Consider the following 18,866-nt stretch of genomic DNA (forward strand, 5'->3'; position numbering starts at 1 on the left):
CTCTCATTAATTTATAGGGCATCCAGCATAATCAGCAATAGGCTTCTTGGCAGCATAAATTGGAGTCTAGGCTAGGATTTGAATGAGTTCTAAGTTGCAAACAGCTATTTTCCTTGCATATTTTCTCTTAGAAGTTACGGAGCACCATTTTAATGATGCAGAAGCCCTGTAGGCAGGATGTTCAAGGACCCTTCAAGATTCTCGACCAACTCAACCCCTTTCCACTGTACAAGAGAAAAGAGTGTAGATAACCCACGTGACACATGAATAACACCTTCTCTGTCCAGCTAAGCAGTTGAATAAATAGATGCCCAAGAGGAACAAAAAGAGAAAAATAGGACTCCTTGCTGAAAGAAACACAATACCAAGGTAAGCCCGGGGTGGAAGAGCCTGGTGCCTAGTGCTGCACATGTGTGTTCTTTTGGGAACTGCTAGGATGGTCCTTAGGGACTGGCCCAGACAGAATTGAGAAAATGACTCTGGAGCCCAGGCTTGTCTTTCCTGCAAGCACTGGGAGGTGTCGCAATCCAAGAACTCCTGAACTAACCATGTCCAACTCTAGCCCAGAATTGTTTAGCCTAGGGATGTCTTGTTTAGAACTTTTAGGCAAGGATGCTCCTCCTGTTTTACAGTTGACACACAAACTGGCTATGGAATGAGCCTGGCTTGCCCATACCAAACTGAAATTTGACAGGGCAGAAGTCTCAGTAGCAACTTCTCCACACTGCAGGTGAACGTCCCAGGCACAGTCTCCCTGGAATAAAACTCCAGATAGTCCTAGTGGTAAGTCTAGGGAAATGTAGGGTATGGGATGGGGAAAGAAGCCTTCAGAAGATGGAAAGAGGTACAATAAGGAAAGCGCTTTTATGCCACAGTGCACTCCTCTATGTCTAGTTACAGGTGCTTGGGTGGGTAGGCATAGTATAGCATTTATACACTCATATACACACAAATGCAAACATGTACAGAAAATGCAAATATCTACATAAATTAAATTGCATATAAAGCCCATATTTGAAGATATTATCATATTTAACACAACCCTAATACTATAAAGGAAAGGGCACCATTTCTACTTTACAAGGACATTCAGAGCTGTGATGTTATATACCCAGAGGCAATCAACCACTAGACAACAGTCCCAGATTTGAACCCATTGCCATGGTCTTGAGTTTTGAATCAGTTACCTGTTCAGAACAAATGCTCTCAGGTATCCCAGGTTAGTACATTTGCTAAGTAACTGAGGGTTACTTGAACTTTGGATCTATCTTCCAACCTGGAACTGTAGGCATGTCTCATCACAGCCAGAAATTACTTCAGTTTTGAAAGGCAATTTACAGTTGAGACTTGTGCTGTCCAACCTAGGTGAGCAATGTGTTACTCACATCTTAGTGTGTGTAACCTTTGATTTCCATGGTGTCCTCTGATTTCAAGCAGACTATTTCCCCATCTCTCTCAATACAATGGTAGCGCATTATTTGCTCACATCCCAAGATGTATGGCATAATAAGTCTCTACATGATCCAGACTTCCAATGTCATTCTTTCTACTTTGTTAAAAATAAGTGTAATTGTTTTTCTTTTGTTCAGGCACTGTATGTATGTGATATGCTTGCATATGTGTAAGCATGTTCATAGGCAAGTGTGTTTGTGCATGTGGAGGCCTGAGGTTGACATTGTCTCCCTTCACCATTCTACCCATTTTACTGAAGCAGGGTCTCTGAATGAAACTGGAGCTGACTGCTTTGGCTAATCTGGTTAGCTAGTTTTTGTGCCAGGGTTTATAGGCAGGCTACCATATTGACTCAATTTCTACATGAGGATTTCAACTTTGATCCTTAGTGGGAGGTATCATACCTGTTGAGCCATCATACCAGGCCTTGTCTTACTTTACATAGTTACAAAAGATAAGGCAAGTTTAGAAGAAAATATATGTAAAGAAATAACGGAATGGAAAGGAGTCCTTATTCCTCTCTGGGGAGAAATTCATACACGTGTTAATGAAGCATCTTCTAGTGTTTAGGTGTCTGCGACTACACACCTAAGCATATGTTTGCATGGAAAAGACTGTTGTGAGGTTTCACTCCTCCCTTCTGTCCATATGTCATTAACAACATCAAAGAGCCTTTAGGGATCACTTTTATTTCGTTTCTACTTTACTTGAAGGGGAACAAAACACCAAAACTCGTTTCTCACTTGTGGAAGTTTGTTTCTTGCTCATTTTCAAAATTTCAAAAACCTTCATGGGGATAGATTTGTTTGATCACAAATCTCTGCTCTTTCTAATTTACGATACAACAATAGAAAAGGAATCCTGAGGGCAGGATCGTTTAGGACACTGCGTGCTGGTGAAGTTGTCAGCAGAGCTTTCTCTCTACCTGAAAATATCATGCTTTCTGATGGGGCCTTTTGACACAGTCAAGAACGTTTGACTAAGTTTGAATAAGAACAGATTAAGGGACCATGTTGAGACCAAAGTACATCTGTGTCACTTCTGCTCTAGCTAAACTCTATTTGCTGTTCCTTCACAATCCAGTGGGTTCTGTTGCTGACCTCCAGCTAAATGAATAGAGTTAGAAGGGATGCAGGCAACATTCAGTAAGATTGACTCCAAACCCATCGAGTGGGATTTTTCTCTTTCTTTCTTCTTCAAACAGCTTGGGAGCATGAGAAGGGAATGGTAATATAAGACTGGAAAGCAACCCAGTTCCCCAAATGGATGCGGTGAGCAGAATAATACCCTCCAGTTGTGCTAAGTCTAAGAGTGGGAAGGGTTGTTGATGAAGGAAGCTTATTCTAACTAATGCAGTGAGCATTTGATTCACTCACAGGTCCCCAAACCCAAGAGCCTCAGCTGATATTTTAAGCTTCCTGCCCTTTCTTGGCCAGTACAACTTTTAAGAGACTTGTGGGTGCTCTGTAGGCCTGTGCCCAGCTGAATCCTTAGCATATCAAATACGCTGACACAGGTTGAGAGAATTAATGGAACACTTAAGAGTTTTGAATGCCAACTTGCAGCACTTAAGACCTCTTTCCCCATCTGGAAAAGACCATGCCCATTGCATGTGCATGTGCATTCCCAAATGCACGTGGGAAAAGCCCAGTGCCTGGGCCAATCCTCCAGAGCAGGATGCAGTACTGAAAAATTCACTTCTGTTTCTCTACAGATGGGAATTATAGTGTGCAGAATACAAGCTGGAGAAACAACATCCCGTCCGAAGTTGACCCATTGTCTTCCTGGTAGCCTCTATGGAGAAAGCCATCTCTGTACCACTTATTCTTTACTGTTTCCAAGGATTTTCCAAACACAGAGTATCTACTCTTGCATAGGATGAGGTTGAGCCTGCACATCTTTCCAGTCCCGAGGCCTTTCCTTGGGTTGTGCTACCTCATGCCTAATGGTAGTATGATGTAGAGGAGGCAGAAGTCACATCCTGTCTGCCCAGGGGTCTAACTATGTAGATAGCCCTCTCTGGTGGCAGTCTAAGAATACAATGACACAACTCATTATATTGAAACAACAAACTTGACCTTCCATAAGAGGCCCCTGCCCATGTTATCAGTGTGCCATACAGTTCTTCCTGTCTCTTTTGAATACCTCTTGTTGAATATGGTCCCATAATTTAAATCTCCATTACCTTTCCAGATAACACTCTCTGTACTTTGAATAAAAGTTTTCCTATTTTGTATCTCCCATTCCCAACAGAAGAAAGAAACATTTCTTCCATCACAGGATGCTGTATGGGTTTGGTTTCACCACTGTCAGTGTTGGGACGTCAGCTGCAAAACCTAAAAATCAGACGCACAGGTCTCTGAAGTCTTTTTAAGCTTCAAAGCTTTATTTTATTTGCCAATAAAGATGTAAATTATTATGTATGCATACCCATAAAATAACACATAACTCTTTACATCTTCTAAATGAAAAGTGTTTGTAAAACTTTTCAAATAAAAACATTAAATTTCAATCCAATATATTTTGACAACTGACAAAGCACTCTAGAAACTATAAACTTTTTATCAATAAAATTCCAACTCTTCTACTCATTCAGTTCTCAGATATAAAACAAACAATTCTAAAATATTAGTGGTGGGGTGGAGAGATGGTTTACTGTATAAAGAGATTGTCACACAAGCATCAAGACTTGACCTTGAATCCCTACATAAAATCTGAGTATTAATGCAGCAGGGTGGGAGGAGAAGGCAGGGGAGTCCTTAGAACTTCATCAGCCAGATAGCCTTGTACTCTCAGCAGACAAAAACAAGGAAAGACTGTCCTTAGACAAGCTATAAGACAAGGGCACATGTCTGAGGTTGGCCTCTAATCACTACTAGTTGATCATGTAATTCTACACTCATACATATGAGTGTGTGTGTGTGTGTGTGTGTGTGTGTGTGTGTGTGTGTGTGTGTGTAAAATAATATTATTGAAAATATTCTGGACTAAGAGGAACAGTTTGAGCATCATTGTAATTGCTTTGCTTGTATACCCAAAGACATAACTTATGCCTTTAGGATTCAGATTCTCCATTTGTCAAATGACAGTAGTGCTAATATTACTTCTCAGGGAGACCAAGAAGTGTACATTAGACTACATAAAAAGATACTTTCTAAATAAAAGAAGGGGACAAATGTGTCACACAACTGAATCTCTATTCTAAGAAATTCTCTATTGGATTAAGCAAAGCATCTCAGATTTTCATAATCATGTCCCACTAATTATACTGTCTACAAAATAATGATGAATCCTTAGACATCTCAGTCCAACCACCTTTGACAGTCAGCATTTGAGTGGTATGCTAGTTAATTTTATGTGGACTTGACACAAACTAGAGACATCTCTCTGAGAAAAACAAGCCTAGACTGAGGAATTTCCCCACCATATTACCCTGTGGGCAAGCCTGTGGGGCATGTTTTTAGTTGAGCATTGATGTGGAAAAACTTAGCTCATTGTGAGGGCTACCACTCCTGGAATGGTGGTCCTGGATAATATAAGAAACAGGCTGAGCAAACCATGGAGAGTATATGTAAGCAACACTCTTCTATGACCTGTGCTTCCAGTTCCTGCCTCTAAGTTCCTGCCTTGAATTCCCGCCCCAACTTCCCTAGAAAATGGACTATGAGCTGTTAAATGAAATAAACCCTTTCCTCCTCAAATTGTTTATGGTCATGGAGTTTTAGCACTAGAAACACTAACCAAGACAAATGGATACTTTCCTGGATGTGCTGTACTTGTAGAACAAAAGAATTAGACAAGCACCGGGTCAAGTCCCAGGTTTGTCAATGGATATTTATGTGAGCTTGAGAAAGAGGCTTCCATCTTGGGACCTTGGTACTCTCCATCAAAAAATAGTTAGATAGGGTTTGGGACAGAAGAGTGTTGCAAAAATTAAAACATAAGAACTCCTCGATATACAGACATAGTTCCTCCCATGTAGCAAGCACTCAGAGAAATGTCTGCTGTGTGCTCATTCTTCCCCGTTTTCTCTTGAGCACCCACATGCTCAAACTCCATCATTAACCTTAGCATAAACACATTTGGACGTAGATGGGTGCTCTTAGCCAGGTTATGTCAGAGAATGGCTCGACCGAAGTCTCCATACCAGTATCACAACGGGGTCCTGCATGAGCCTCTCACCCACTGTGCTCATCACCACAGGATTTCACCATGAGCATTTAATTTTTTTATATAAAAAGAAAGATTATTCTCAATGATGCATGCGATAAATATGCAGGCTTTAAACCTTTTAGAAATATTAAAGATTTTACCGCTCAGCATTTGACAGACTTGATTAATCCCTTCCACACAGAAATATTCAGGAGGATAACTGTGGTTGGGTTTTAAAGCTCTGAGAGTGTTCTTTGATAAAAGCAAAGAAAAGGTAAAGGGCTTTTAAAAAGAGTGAGCAGTTCTCCTGCCACACAGAATAGACAAAGAATTCGAAGGCTCAGAATGCTGTGCAGTGTGGTAGCAGGCTGGATGTTGGCATGGGGGAGGGGTGCAGGGAGCTGTGCTTTAAACCTTTCTCCTTCACAGGAGTTTTCCAATGAAAGGCACACGTCCAGCTTGAACACCAGATGGGAGTCTAAGAGGTTTCTTCTCTGCTGGGTTCCAAATGGATGTTGTAGAAAAGGGTGAGGGGGCAGGGCCAGCCAGGGCAGCACAGACTTCAGAGAGGAAGGAAATGGAAAGGCCACTGCCTCACACTTCTGTCAACAGTGCTCTACCTGGATACACCTCTTCAGGCCTCGGTTTTAAAAAAAATAATGCATGGCTTGACTGTTTTCAGTCTGTTTCTCTTCTTGTCATTACCAGCACATACTAATGACACAAACGTATAGGAGTCATCAGGATGTCAGGATAGTCCCAAACACACATGTGACACACCACCATCTCCATGTATCTAGCCTTGTCTCCTCCTCTCCTTCCCAGCATGCTCTCTACTTCCTAACAGTCCACCTTCTGCATTCAGATCCAGATATTTCCCCTCCACTTTTATCAGGGCCCTCTAAAGAATGGGAATAAATTTTGACCAATTTTTCTTCATCAGCATCTGCCTAGCTTTTGTACATAATCAGTACCTATTACTTGGAGAATTGTGTTTAATGAATAAAACTCTCTGAACAAAATAAAGAAATAAATTGGGTTTAACAAATACAATCTTTTAAAGATGCAGGTGATACAAACACTCCTTTTGAAGTGTGGCGCTTTCAGAATTGGCTAACGGATTCTACCTCTCTCTATACTATGATCAAAATTATTTCAGAGGTTAAAAGAGCTGTGTCCAGCTCAAACCTCTCGCGGTAAACACTATGTGTTCTTACTGACTGGTGAGCTGGGAAAGGCTTCCAGTTTGGCTTCATTGCCTAGGAAAGGGGGTTTGCTTACTTCCTGGTAGGTGTCTTTGATGAAGGCATGTCTGGGGGAGCTATGGAGGACAAAGGAAAGGTGCCCTAAATCCAGAATTCTGCACCTTGGCAATGTTAGCCAAAGGTTTGGGAATGAGGGGTAGGGCCCTAAGCTGGATGCTCAAGGATGTTGAGAAAAGGAGAGTGGGGAAGGATACATTGTATAGCACGCTACGGTTTCCATCTGTGAATTTCCACTGTGATGCCAGACAAATTGCTGGCTTTTTCAATTCACCACCGCCACCACAAACCTCTTTGTACCTCTACCTGCTCTGAGCTTTTCTTTGCTGCCCAGGTCAATCTGCCACCCCAGCCCCTGTTCTATTTTTATGAGAGCCTTTTCCCAACACGAAACACCAACATATCTGCCACGAGATATTATGGGGGCAAAGGTGTAATTCAATTACGTGACTTAATCAATTCAAATGGCTAATGTACAAGAATCTCCGGATGTCATCCAGCTCTCAACTGAGGGGGAATAATTGTTCCATAATTTCTTAATTCTCCCACAAGACAGTTTAAATTAAAGGATGTCAATTTGCAAAGCCAGGCTGCATTGTATTCTTAAATTGGGCCTGAAATAGCCACATGAAGAAGGGTAATAAGGCCGACGGCACTGCCCAAAGTGCCTGGTGCTGTGCAAAACTGTTTAATACGGTCAGACCCTTTAATCTTCATATCTACTGATGCAGAAAGCAGCATATTTCTGTCACTTATGATAAGAAACATTACTTTTTAAATTCCTCGGTGAGGTCTATAGATCTTAGGCAGCCACGATAGTAGGACTTTCTATTTCTGTTCCCGTGAACATTTCCTTTACCCCTCAAATTGGTTTTATTCTAATCCATTTACTTTCCAATCTAAGTGAGAGACAAGTAACCTGAAAGGAACCACACAGGAGAACAAAGGCATATGCCTTGCAGTTCTCGGAGCTGCTGCCTACCACCACAGTCAATAGTTAGTGATTAAATGCATGAGGGTCCTGAGGTGTTAACTCTGGGGCCAACGGTGAGCTCCAGAAAGGGAGAGAAGAGAGAGAAATGAAATTAGAGAGGAACGAGCTGAGGGGTGATTTGAAATGCTGTTATAAAAGAATCGAGTATTGTACTCACAAGTGTCCCAAAGACTGGTTCAGTCAGTGTGTCCAGGCTGCACAGGGGTGATGCTGGGGGAAGCGAGTCCCCAGGTTCTGGTTGCAAAGGAATTCAGTGAAGCTCTTCTGAGATTGCCAGGGCCACAAGTCAGGAATCATGGAGAAAGGGCAGGGAGCAGCTGCAGTGAAAGAAGCCCATGTCAGTTTTGAGAGCGGACTACAGAAGGTCAAAAGTGGGTCTGTGTTGATTTGGTTGCAACAATGGAGTTAGGACTAAGTGGTTGGGGAGGAACCCTGTCTAAAGCAGAAGAGTTTATGGGTTGTTAAGCCCTGAGCATTGCACTGGGCTAAAGCAAAGGGATGAAGAATATGTAAAACCCATGAAACTTCAAATGTTCTTCAATCTCTATGTCAAGATTTTAAACTGGGTGATACACACACAAGTCAAACCACCAAAGCTACAAATTATACATAGTTCCCTTTAAGAGTCTGTGGGAGTACTATATTGAGGTGGAAGCAAAGGTAAAGAATATGCTCATTTAGGACTGCAGAGCTGTCTCATCAGTTAAGAGTGCAGAAGCTCTTGCAGAAGACCTAGGTTTGGTTTCCAGCACTGATTTGGGGGCCTACAATGACATGCACCTCCAGATCCAGGGCATGCAATACACTCTTCTGAATTCTGTGGCTACCTGCTCTCATATACATATACTAAAATACACATGTACAATTAATAATAATAATAAACTGTATTTTAAAATATGTATTTTCAAATTTGATAGATGTTGCCAAATGACCATCTGCGAAGGCTTAATTGTGTACTCTCTTCAGCAAATAGGAAAGGACTTGCCCATACCCTCACAAACAGGGCAGACAAGAAATCTGTTTTATGAAAATGTAGGAGAGAGAAGCCACATTTATGTCAATACAGGTGTTAATATTTCATGAAAGATACAGAATTTTGAGTGCAGATTGTAGCCATTACATGTATTAATTTATTTGTAAATTAACAATAAACCTCTGGTTAGGGTTATTATTGTTATTACGCAGATAAGGAGCTAGAAACAACGATAACTTAGAACATATTGTGACCAGAGCTAGTAAAGATAGAGTGAAGATTCTAGCCACAGCATCTGAGGTCCTCATTCACAGCCTTGTCTCCTAGTTTTCAGTTCTTACTCCAAGTGATGGTGTGTTGCTGACGTTGTGTGTTTTAACAGGTACACATGGATAGACAAGCAGGAGACGGAAAGCAACACAGGGAATCAAACCAGGGAGCCGGTCCTTTCCACCTTGATGAAAGAACACATTGTCTGTTAACTGGATTTTTAAAATACTGGGCTTAAGGGAGTGATAGCAAAACCCCGGAGAAGAACATGTCAACACATTAACACGTCTTTTTCCTTATTTTTCTCTACAACTTTCATCAGAACAAAAATGGTTCTATAAGTACTGACAATATAGTTAAAAGATGAGCTACAAAAACGAAAAGAGCATGGCTCCTCTTCCCAGCCCACTGTCTACCATTCTTTAACTTGGCAACTTTAGAAAAGCTGCCCAACTTCTCTGTACCTCATTATGGCAATGAAAAAGCGAGTTCACAACCTCAGGAACTGCTTTATGAGAACTAAATATGAATAGTGCCTGTCAATGAGTATCACGATCTGTAAACAGCTCCTGCCTCTCTGCTTGATCTCATTCATTCCCATACGGATGCCCCACTTCAATCCAATTGGTCTATTTGCTTTTATTATTAAACATTGATGGAATCCTCCAGTCAGCTTACATTTCTGCATCATGTTCTTTTTGCTGAAACAATCACTTTGTTCCCCAGATCTTCTCTATATGGATTCTTACCCAAAGCTATTCAAGACTACATCAACTGCCACCAACTCTATAGAGTTTCTTGGTCATTGACCTCAGATATACTCTCCTCTATCTGAATTCTCTAGGGTCACTGGACTCTAACACTATTCCAAGGTTAATCATTACAATTACAGCAGTTAGCACGTGCTTACCTGTGTAGCAATAACAACACGATTCTCAATACGTCACATATTTTTCATCTCACTTAAACCTTTCCTTACATTGTGTGTGCTGTTGTCCTTTGCTGACACAGGCATGCATGACTGTCACTCACTGCACATCCTATCTGAGTGGCTTGATTGAAGGCTTTCAAGGGCAGAGGCTATGAACACGACATTTAAAATCATAAACTTTGGAGTCAAGAATTTGAATCTCCATCATTGCTGAGTCCAGCCCCTCTGCTATTTAGCAAGTTACCAAACTTAGCATGAGTTTGCTTTGTGAACAGGGATGGTTAAGATACCTACTCCAAGAGTCATCAGAAGGCTCAGACTATAAATAGGAGAATCTAAAACAGCGGCTGCCTGATGAGGAGTTTGGGGAGTATCAGCCCTTACCATTATAAATTTTTTAAATATACAGGTATAATGGTCACAGTGTTCTGACTCAGGGATGGATGAAAGTGATAGACATTGAATAAAAGCTACATTTCTGAAATTTTACACGTTCTCAAAGTGACAAATATGTTCTAATCATCTTTTTCACACTGAGTAGTGGCAGTGAGCTGCAGGTCCCAGTCAAGTATGGGATCAGGAGGAGAAGGATCTGTGCTCGACAGGGTAGTGAATTGCCAAGTCTTGATGTTCTGTAAATGGGTAAGCTCCATGCATTTTCAGCTGTGCATGGCTTTGCTGAGATGTAACCCAACAGAAGGTCAAAGTCTCTGACATCTTTTCATAGAGCTTCTACCTGAAGTACCTTCTCACATCATTAGCATCCTTCCACAATGAACAAGAGGAAGCCAAGGCATAGGTTCCAAGATCCAGCCCCAACACTCTTTCCAGTGAGCCTTGCCTCCACTGTGTCCTCTGTTACCTTTCGATTTTCAGTGTTGTTTGACAACAGAGTCTTACTCTGTAGTCATGGCTGGTGTGGAATTTGATATATAGATCAAGTTGTCGTCAAACTCATAGAGACCTGCTTGTCTATGCCACCCAAGGGCTGGAGGTAAAGGTGTGCACTACCACACCTGGCATTATTTTTAATACCCAATTTTCTTACACTGATGTCCCGTGGTTCCTGTGCTATAGCTTCTTGTCCCACTTCTTACTCCATTGCAAGTTCCCTAAAAATGGAGACCTGTATTAGTCATCAATCCCTAACACGCCACACAGCTCTGGTGTGAGTGTCACTAAATGCCTATTAACTGAGTAAGCCAATGCACTAGAAATAGATAAGAAAACGAGCAAAGAGAGAAAGTCACCAAATCATAACTTACTACTAGATAATTCACAGAAAAGTCATTCAACCTGACAATCAAAGCATAAGAAAGAAACGGGACTAAAGGGAGATGCTTTATGAGAATAGATGTCGGAGCTCTGCACAGGACCAGCTGTGTTGTGTTCCTGTCAGATACACAGTCACACATCATGCTGCCAAGCATTCGAAGCTTTAGCAATAAACCATTATGAAATGCTAGATTCACCACCCATACTTACGCTCAGGACATTAACAGACACACTGTTTGGCTGCTCTGATAAAAGTAGAGAGTTATGGAGAGAAAGTAATAATTAACTCATAAGGAGCAGGGCAAGTAAACATTCTATTAAAAGGGAAAAAGATTCCAAATGAATATAATCTCCTTCCATTACATTATAGGCATTAAAATTAATAGTGTTGGTTTTTCTGTGGCTTGCACAGTCATTGTATTTAACAAGCTGAAGTTAACTTCACAGGGGAAAAAAAAAATAAATTAAATGTACCGGTGTCTCAGGAAACTTCATTTTCTGAGTGAATAGCCAAGTTGATGCACATCACCAGAGTGTCTGACAATCGGTTTTCCATACTAGTGTGTTCTAAATGGGAAAGGAAACCAACTCTTCATTTAAATTATATTGCAAATCACTTCTTGCCTGCTGAATGGCATTCGGCTGCAGTAGGTGGCTTTCACCGTAGGGCCCAAACCAAGACACTGGATGATTAATGCTAATTTGAAATGTTTTCTTGGTAGGGGGATGGGCGCGTTATCTTGGTGCCGAAGAGGCTGAGGAAATTTTATGGTGGGTGACTGACTCAAAGGCCAACGGCATATTTACCATCAGATAAAAATGCACATTCACAAACATACCAAGACAAGTCAATTATTCCCCCCATTCACTGCTCCCCGGGTCCTTTGTGGAAAGAAACCTATTTATACTTCCCATCAGATGGATACACAGAATCATAGTAAACAAGCCCCCAGTCCCTCTGTTCTATATTTTATTTCCCAGGGCACCTTCCATTGTTGAAGCCATTAGTTTTGGTCTTTTTGTTCCCGATTTGTCAAGACAGACATTCTACTAGTCCTGGTCAGTTTTGCTTCCCGTACCAAACAGTTCAGAGAGACACTGTTTGGCTGAGCGAAGAGAAACAAAGCAATGGAGCACACTTTGTAACCTTTGGCCTGAGTAGCTGAGAATCTATAGTGATGACGACATGTAAGGAGAGTTCCCAAAAGATTACTGCTTGTCTTTTACTCCCTATACAATGTAACCCAATCGGATCATACAAAATAAGGAAATTAATTGGAACGAATATGTACAGAAAATATAATTAACTCCAGCTATCATTAGCACTTCTGAAATCAGCATATTCTTTGGAAAGAAAAGAATTCTCCTTGTGGGGCACAGATATGGGTAGATTCTCCACCTCTTTGTGGGCAGCCTTCCCACGTAGCATGCTCTCTCTGTACTTCAGCATGCATGGCAAGGGGTGCTGTCAAGGGCACTTGAACTCCCACGGCCTGCCATAGACATCTCGCTCTCTCCTTTGTACTGTCCTGGATGTGTTCCCTGCCTTTGCTGAGCTGGAGTTTCCTACTGTGCAAGATTGTCATGTGAATTTGAGGTAAACTACCGAGGTGCTGAATGCCTGTCATAAGTAGACACTCTATAATTGAGAGCTATTATTGCAATGTCCTTAAAATGAAGCCTGTTTCTGCACTTATCAGTGTTTTTCTACCATGCTGCCCTGATGATCAGTGAGTAGTGCTTGAGATATTGGTTATCAGTACATCTAATGGGCTAATTTATATATGCATAAATAGCCCTGTGCCATAAGTACACATTTTCTGTTATGTGTGTTTAAATCAATGTACTTCAATAGCTGAAAGCTCATTTCCATGTGGGGCTTTGACCTTTAAAATTACCGAATGTGCTGCTCAAGTGACAGGATCCTTTCTGTACCCGACACTGATTTGCAAAATTAGATGTCCAGAAGGCTAAAACATAATTTTTGAGAACAAGACAACAGTCTAACAAGCCTGGGAATATGCCATTAACCCTGAGCACAGCAGAGTCTTGGTGATTATCAAGGGACTAGACTTCTGCCTTTGCCATATGCAAAGCAGGTCACACCTTTAGCCAGGACAGCTGCAGACAAGCTTGAAGAGGAGGGCCCAACGCCCATAGGCTCCCTGAGCCTGGACAGCCACTGAAGAGTTTGGTCTCAAATTGACCGCATGTTGATGTTGCTCTGGGAGGCTTTACAACTTGCATTAAGCCAAACCTGGTAAATTCCAAGGAGCCTGAATGGAGAGCATATTCTTCAAACTTGCTGACTGTCACATAATAGTTTGAAGACAGAATTATAAGAGTACAGGGATATATGGATTGGCTAACGGTCTTTGAAAGGAATGGCCTTCCACCCAAGAAGGGTAAAAGGTATGGGAGGATAACTCAGAAAAACAGAATGGGGAAAGAAGAGATGAGAGCAAGAAGAATAGGGTTGTAGTCAGAAAGAAAGTGGGGTCATATGTATGACAGGAGTATGCTTCAGGGGATCTTGAAGTTATGAGTCAGACTTTTCTGGAGGGTCTTACAGACATAGCTTGAGTTGTGGAAACAGAGCTGAGCAGGCCAGATCCCAGGACAGGTTAGACTTAACAGAACTTATGCTATACACATCACTTCTCCAGACTTAAAGGCTGTAAAGGAAGGCCGTGGCTCTTAGAAAGGAGTGTAGATAAATGGAGGAAGGAGTTCCTACAGCTGCCACGTCTCTGAACCCATGCTTTGACCTCTGACACCCTGTCTTAATACTTACCTCCAAGCCTTTCCATGCTTCATTGTTCTTTACCTAAAAAGCTCTTTTTCCCTATGCCATGGAAACATTATCAAATGTCACCTCCAAATAAGTCATACCTGATTTCCCCTGGAACAATTAACAACTCCTTTGTTCAGCCAATTTCTTTCAGACTCTTGAATTCTGCTGGGTCCATCTCATCACATTATGTAAAATGCCAGGCACCTGCACACCCAGTCCTTGCTGTTATTCTGTGTTTTCTTCTTTGATTTTTGCAACAATGCTCCACATATAGTTTCAATGTGAAAAGTATTTTTTGATATTAATTAAGTTATTTATTTACTTTACAACCTGATTGTAGCTTTCCCTCCCTCTCATCTTCACAGTCCCTTCCTCTCACCTACCCGTTCCCCATCTCTCCCTCCTCCCTTTCTCCTCCAAAAAGAAGAGGCTTTCCATGGAATATCGACCAGCTGTGGCATATCCAGTTGCAGTAAGACTAGGCACTCCTTCTATTGTAAGATATCCATGCTACAAAACACAGACCCAAAGATGCTAAGTAACAATGAAACAAGGGGGTGGGGCAGCACTTGAATTTCACCTAGAAGGAGAAGTAGATTAGACTAGACAGCGGGTGATGGAGGGAAGAGACTAGGTACTAGCGGAGGTGGGGATAAGAAGAGGAGGAGTGAGGCGAGGGATGATGGGGGGAGAGAGTACTGAAAGAGACAATTGGATTGGGGGGTCATCTCTGGAGTGAGCTAGAAACCTAGGACAATGGAAAATCCCAGGAATCTATGAGGGCAACCCTAGCTAAGACTCTTAGCAATGGGAGATATGTGCTTTCTTATAATCAGGTAAGACTTCCAATGGGGGGATTGAGGCCCCAATCCAGCCACAAAACCTTAGACCCACTTTTCTTTTTTTTCCCTACAAGACCTGTGGGATAAAAGATGGAGCAGAATGAGGGAAGGGTCAACCAATGTCTGGTTTAGCTTGAGACCCAAGCCATAAAGGGAACCCACCCTAACACTATTAACCATATTCTGTTATACTTACAGATAGGAGCCTAGCATAACTGTCATCAGAGAGACTTCGCCCAACAACTTACCAAAACTGATACAGAGACCCACAGGCAAACATTACAGAGGGCTTGAAGAATCCTACAGAGAGTGGGAGGAAGGATTTAAGGAGCCAGAAGGGTTAAGGATATCATAAGAAAACCTATAGAATCAACTAACCTGGGCCCATGGGGTCCCACAGAGACTGAATCGCCAACCAGACAGCATGCCTGGGACAGACGTAGGCCCTCTGCACAGATGTAACTGGGTCTTCATGTAGGACTCCTAAAGCAGGAGAATGGCTTGTCTCTGACAACCTTGCCTACCTTTGGATGCCTTTCCCCTAACTGGGTTGCCTTGTGAAAAGTACTTTTTAAAAGAAGCTGTAGCACCGTAGTGGACATCTGCTGCTTCATTCTCGACAATACCTTTTTTTGAATCAGAGAACTATCTCACCTGGCATATCCAGCAGGATTCTGGAAGAACTATCAATCACAATGACTTTTGAATGTCCACTAGCTTTAGGGGTTGACATATGTCCTGGTTGGTTTTTGTCAACCTGACACAAGTTTGAGTTATGTGGCAAGAAGAACCTCAACTGAGAAAATGCCTTCATCAGATTGCCTATAGGCAAGTCAGTAGGGCATCTTGATTGATGATTGATGTGGGAGGCTCAAGCCCATGGAGGGGCTGTGCTACTCTTAGCCAGATGGTCCCAGATGGTGAAAGAAAGCAGGTTGAGCAAGCTGTGGAAAGCGTGCCTGGAAACAGCATTTCTCCACAGTCTCTGCTTCAGCTTCTGTCTCCAGCTTCCTGCCTTGCATTCCTGCCCAGGTTCTCCTTCATGATGGACTACAACTCGAAGGCGAAATGCCCCCGATTAATTCTGGTCACGGTGTTTTATCACAACAATAGAAACCAAACTAGGACATGTGACCCAAGAATTGCCAGTAACAGTCCTCCTATGAAGGCTCAAGACCTGTAAGGATTTTACCTTAGAACTGTCCAAATTATCATATTTGCTATAAGGATACCGCATCTATAGCATAAGCAAACATGGGTAACAATTAGCAGAGAAAGGCAGAACCAATAGATGTCTAGGAAGAATGTCCCAGAATAGTCATATTAGTGCCTGGCTAAAACTTCGCCTATCACCAGCACACGAAGAGCGCCAATCTGCACATGCTAATAAAGTCTTGGCTTTGCTTACTTTAATTAGATCCCTGCCCTTGTCAATGCAAATTATCTGTACAAACTCAATCATATTACAACAATGATTCTGATAAAATGCCCGTGTCATTTAAAAGATACGTTTGATTGTTCTATTAAAAAGTCAGTGATGCAAAGAGTATGTTTGTTTTAAAACAATGGTTTCAAGATCATTTAATATGCTCTAAGGGATCGGTAGAGTAATGAAATTAGAGATAAATGAAAAAAGAAGTACCTGGGGCTCAGGTCTTTCTTTTTAAGCAAAGGCAACTGTCATTATTGTTTTATATATTGCAATTTCATGTATAACGAGTTTTTAAAAGGACCCTATTGCCTTTAAAATGATGTTAGACTAATACATTAAAATAAAATAAAATGATATTTTAAATAAAAACTTCCTGCACAGAAAAGATGAGCTGAAAATGGCTGTGCCAAATGACTCATCAGTGAAGGGTCTGGGGAGCCGAGGGCTTCGCAGTTCACCAGGTTGCTGTATGTGAAGGCAAACAAACACCAGCCCTTCCCAGGAAACCGTAGGACATCTTGTCTACAGACTCTGTGGCAGTCAACAGTTTCAAGTGTACGCTGAGGTCTCAAATATATAGAAGAAGAGATTTCTGCCTAGAGAACAAGTCACGTTTCTGCCCTGTGCAGACTCAGGAAAGTCAGCCAGGAGCCACCCTCAGGATGGGTTATGAAGAATATACAGCTTTAAGTTCTAAGCCCAAGTCACACTGAACTCTCTGGCTTCTCCCTCCCCCAGGTCCAGTCCTGATCACCTGAGTCACTTTCCCATGAGCCCCTAGCCTGGCTCCTCCCACTTTCTTTTACTGCTAGGACATATTTCCTTAAGAACATACTCCCTTTCCTACTCTTATTCTTCTTAATCAGACTTCCCCACAGCCACTGTGCTGAACTTTCTCTAGTGTAATGTGGCTGAAGAACTTTCCTGATTCTTTAGGCAAATGACATTCAGTCCCTACCCCATGACCTGGTGGAGACACATGCTCCCATCCCTTCCTGCTTCAAAAGCTACGGGGCCAAGCACAGACCTTACTTACCACTCTGAGCTTCAAAAATGTCATCTCCCTCTTGTGGCACATGGCCTCAGAACCACCATACTGCACTATGATTTTGGGGGTTGGAGGGTACAATAAACTTTATTGATGGTATTCAAGAAAGTAGAGCTCTGTAGTTTCCTCACATTTATTAGGGGGATCTGGGATGGAACCATGAGAAAGTGGTGGAAGCCAAGTCGGGACAGAGACTCCTCAGCATCCAAGGGCCTCTCTCTCTCTTGCTTTCAGTGTCCTTGCTGGGGTGGGTGGTCCAGAGTTTCTTACTCCTTGGAGGCCATGTAGACCATGAGGTCCACCACCCTGTTGCTGTATCTGTATTCATTGTCATACCAGGAAATGAGCTTTATAAAGTTGTCGTTGAAAGCAATGCCAGCCCCAGCATCCAAGGTGGAAGAATGTGAGTTGATGTTGAAGTCACAGGAGACAACTTGGTTCTCAGTGTAGCTCAGGGTGCCCTTTAGTAGGCCCTTGGATGCCTGCTTTACCACCTTCATGATGCCATCATATTTGGACACTTTCTCCTGGTGGCACGTCAGATCTAGGACAGATACCTTGGTGGTAGGAATGCAGTGAAAGATCATGCCAGTGAGCTTCCCATTCAGCTCTAGGCTGACCTGGCCACAGACTTGACAGCACCAATGAATACAGGGATGATGTTCTGGGCAGCCCCATGGCCATCACGCCACAGCTTTCCAGATGCTCCAACCACAGTCTTCTGAGTGGCAGTGATGGAATGGACCGTGGTCATGAATCCTTCCATGATGCCAAAGTTGTCATGGATGACCTTGGCTGGGGTCTAAACAGTTGGTGATGCAGGATGCACTGCTGACAATGTTGAATGAGTTGTCATATTTCTTGTGGTTCACACCCATCACAAACATGGGGGTGTTGGCAGAAGGGGAGGAGATGATGACTCTTTTGGTCCCACCCTTTAAGTGGACCCCTGCCTTCTCTATGGTGGTGATGCTAGTAGATTCCACAACATACTCAGCCCCAGCGTCACTCCATTTGATGTTAGTGGGATCTCGCTCCTGGAAGATGCTGATGGGCTTCCTGTTGATGACAAGCTTCCATTTAGCCTTGACCATGCTGGTGAACTTGCCATGGGTAGAGTCATATTGTAGACTGTGTAGTTGAAGTCAATAAAGGGGTCATTGATGGCCTCAATATTCACTTTTCCAGATGCAGAGTGACAGAGATGCTACACTATGATTTTTAAAAATATAATTACAAGGTGATCTTCCTGAGACACTGGGTACTGATTGAGAAACTCTGGGATGTAGAAGCGATTCTTTAGCTTGCAGGGAGTGACCAATCTCTAAACTGGAGCCTACCTGTGTGCCCACCCCCTGTTCATCATGCACTGCAGTGGAAAAATGTACAACTGATGCCTCTGTGTTCAGACAGTTGATAATTATAGCAATAATTATACAGT

At 42.3% G+C, this 18,866-nt stretch overlaps 1 long non-coding RNA gene across 1 annotated transcript in view; it reads right to left on the reverse strand.

Moving 5' to 3' along the window:
- LOC116899485 overlaps positions 1–18,866 on the reverse strand; it is a 407,111-nt gene that overhangs the window by 79,625 nt on the left and 308,620 nt on the right. Inside the window, exon 2 of the long non-coding RNA XR_004387730.1 lies at positions 8,018–8,177. This is a non-coding gene — a long non-coding RNA (uncharacterized LOC116899485). The remainder of the gene's footprint in view (positions 1–8,017; positions 8,178–18,866) is intronic.

The sequence above is a fragment of the Rattus rattus genome, chromosome 1 (genome assembly GCF_011064425.1).
Source record: "Rattus rattus isolate New Zealand chromosome 1, Rrattus_CSIRO_v1, whole genome shotgun sequence".
In the NCBI taxonomy this organism is placed as follows: domain Eukaryota; kingdom Metazoa; phylum Chordata; class Mammalia; order Rodentia; family Muridae; genus Rattus; species Rattus rattus.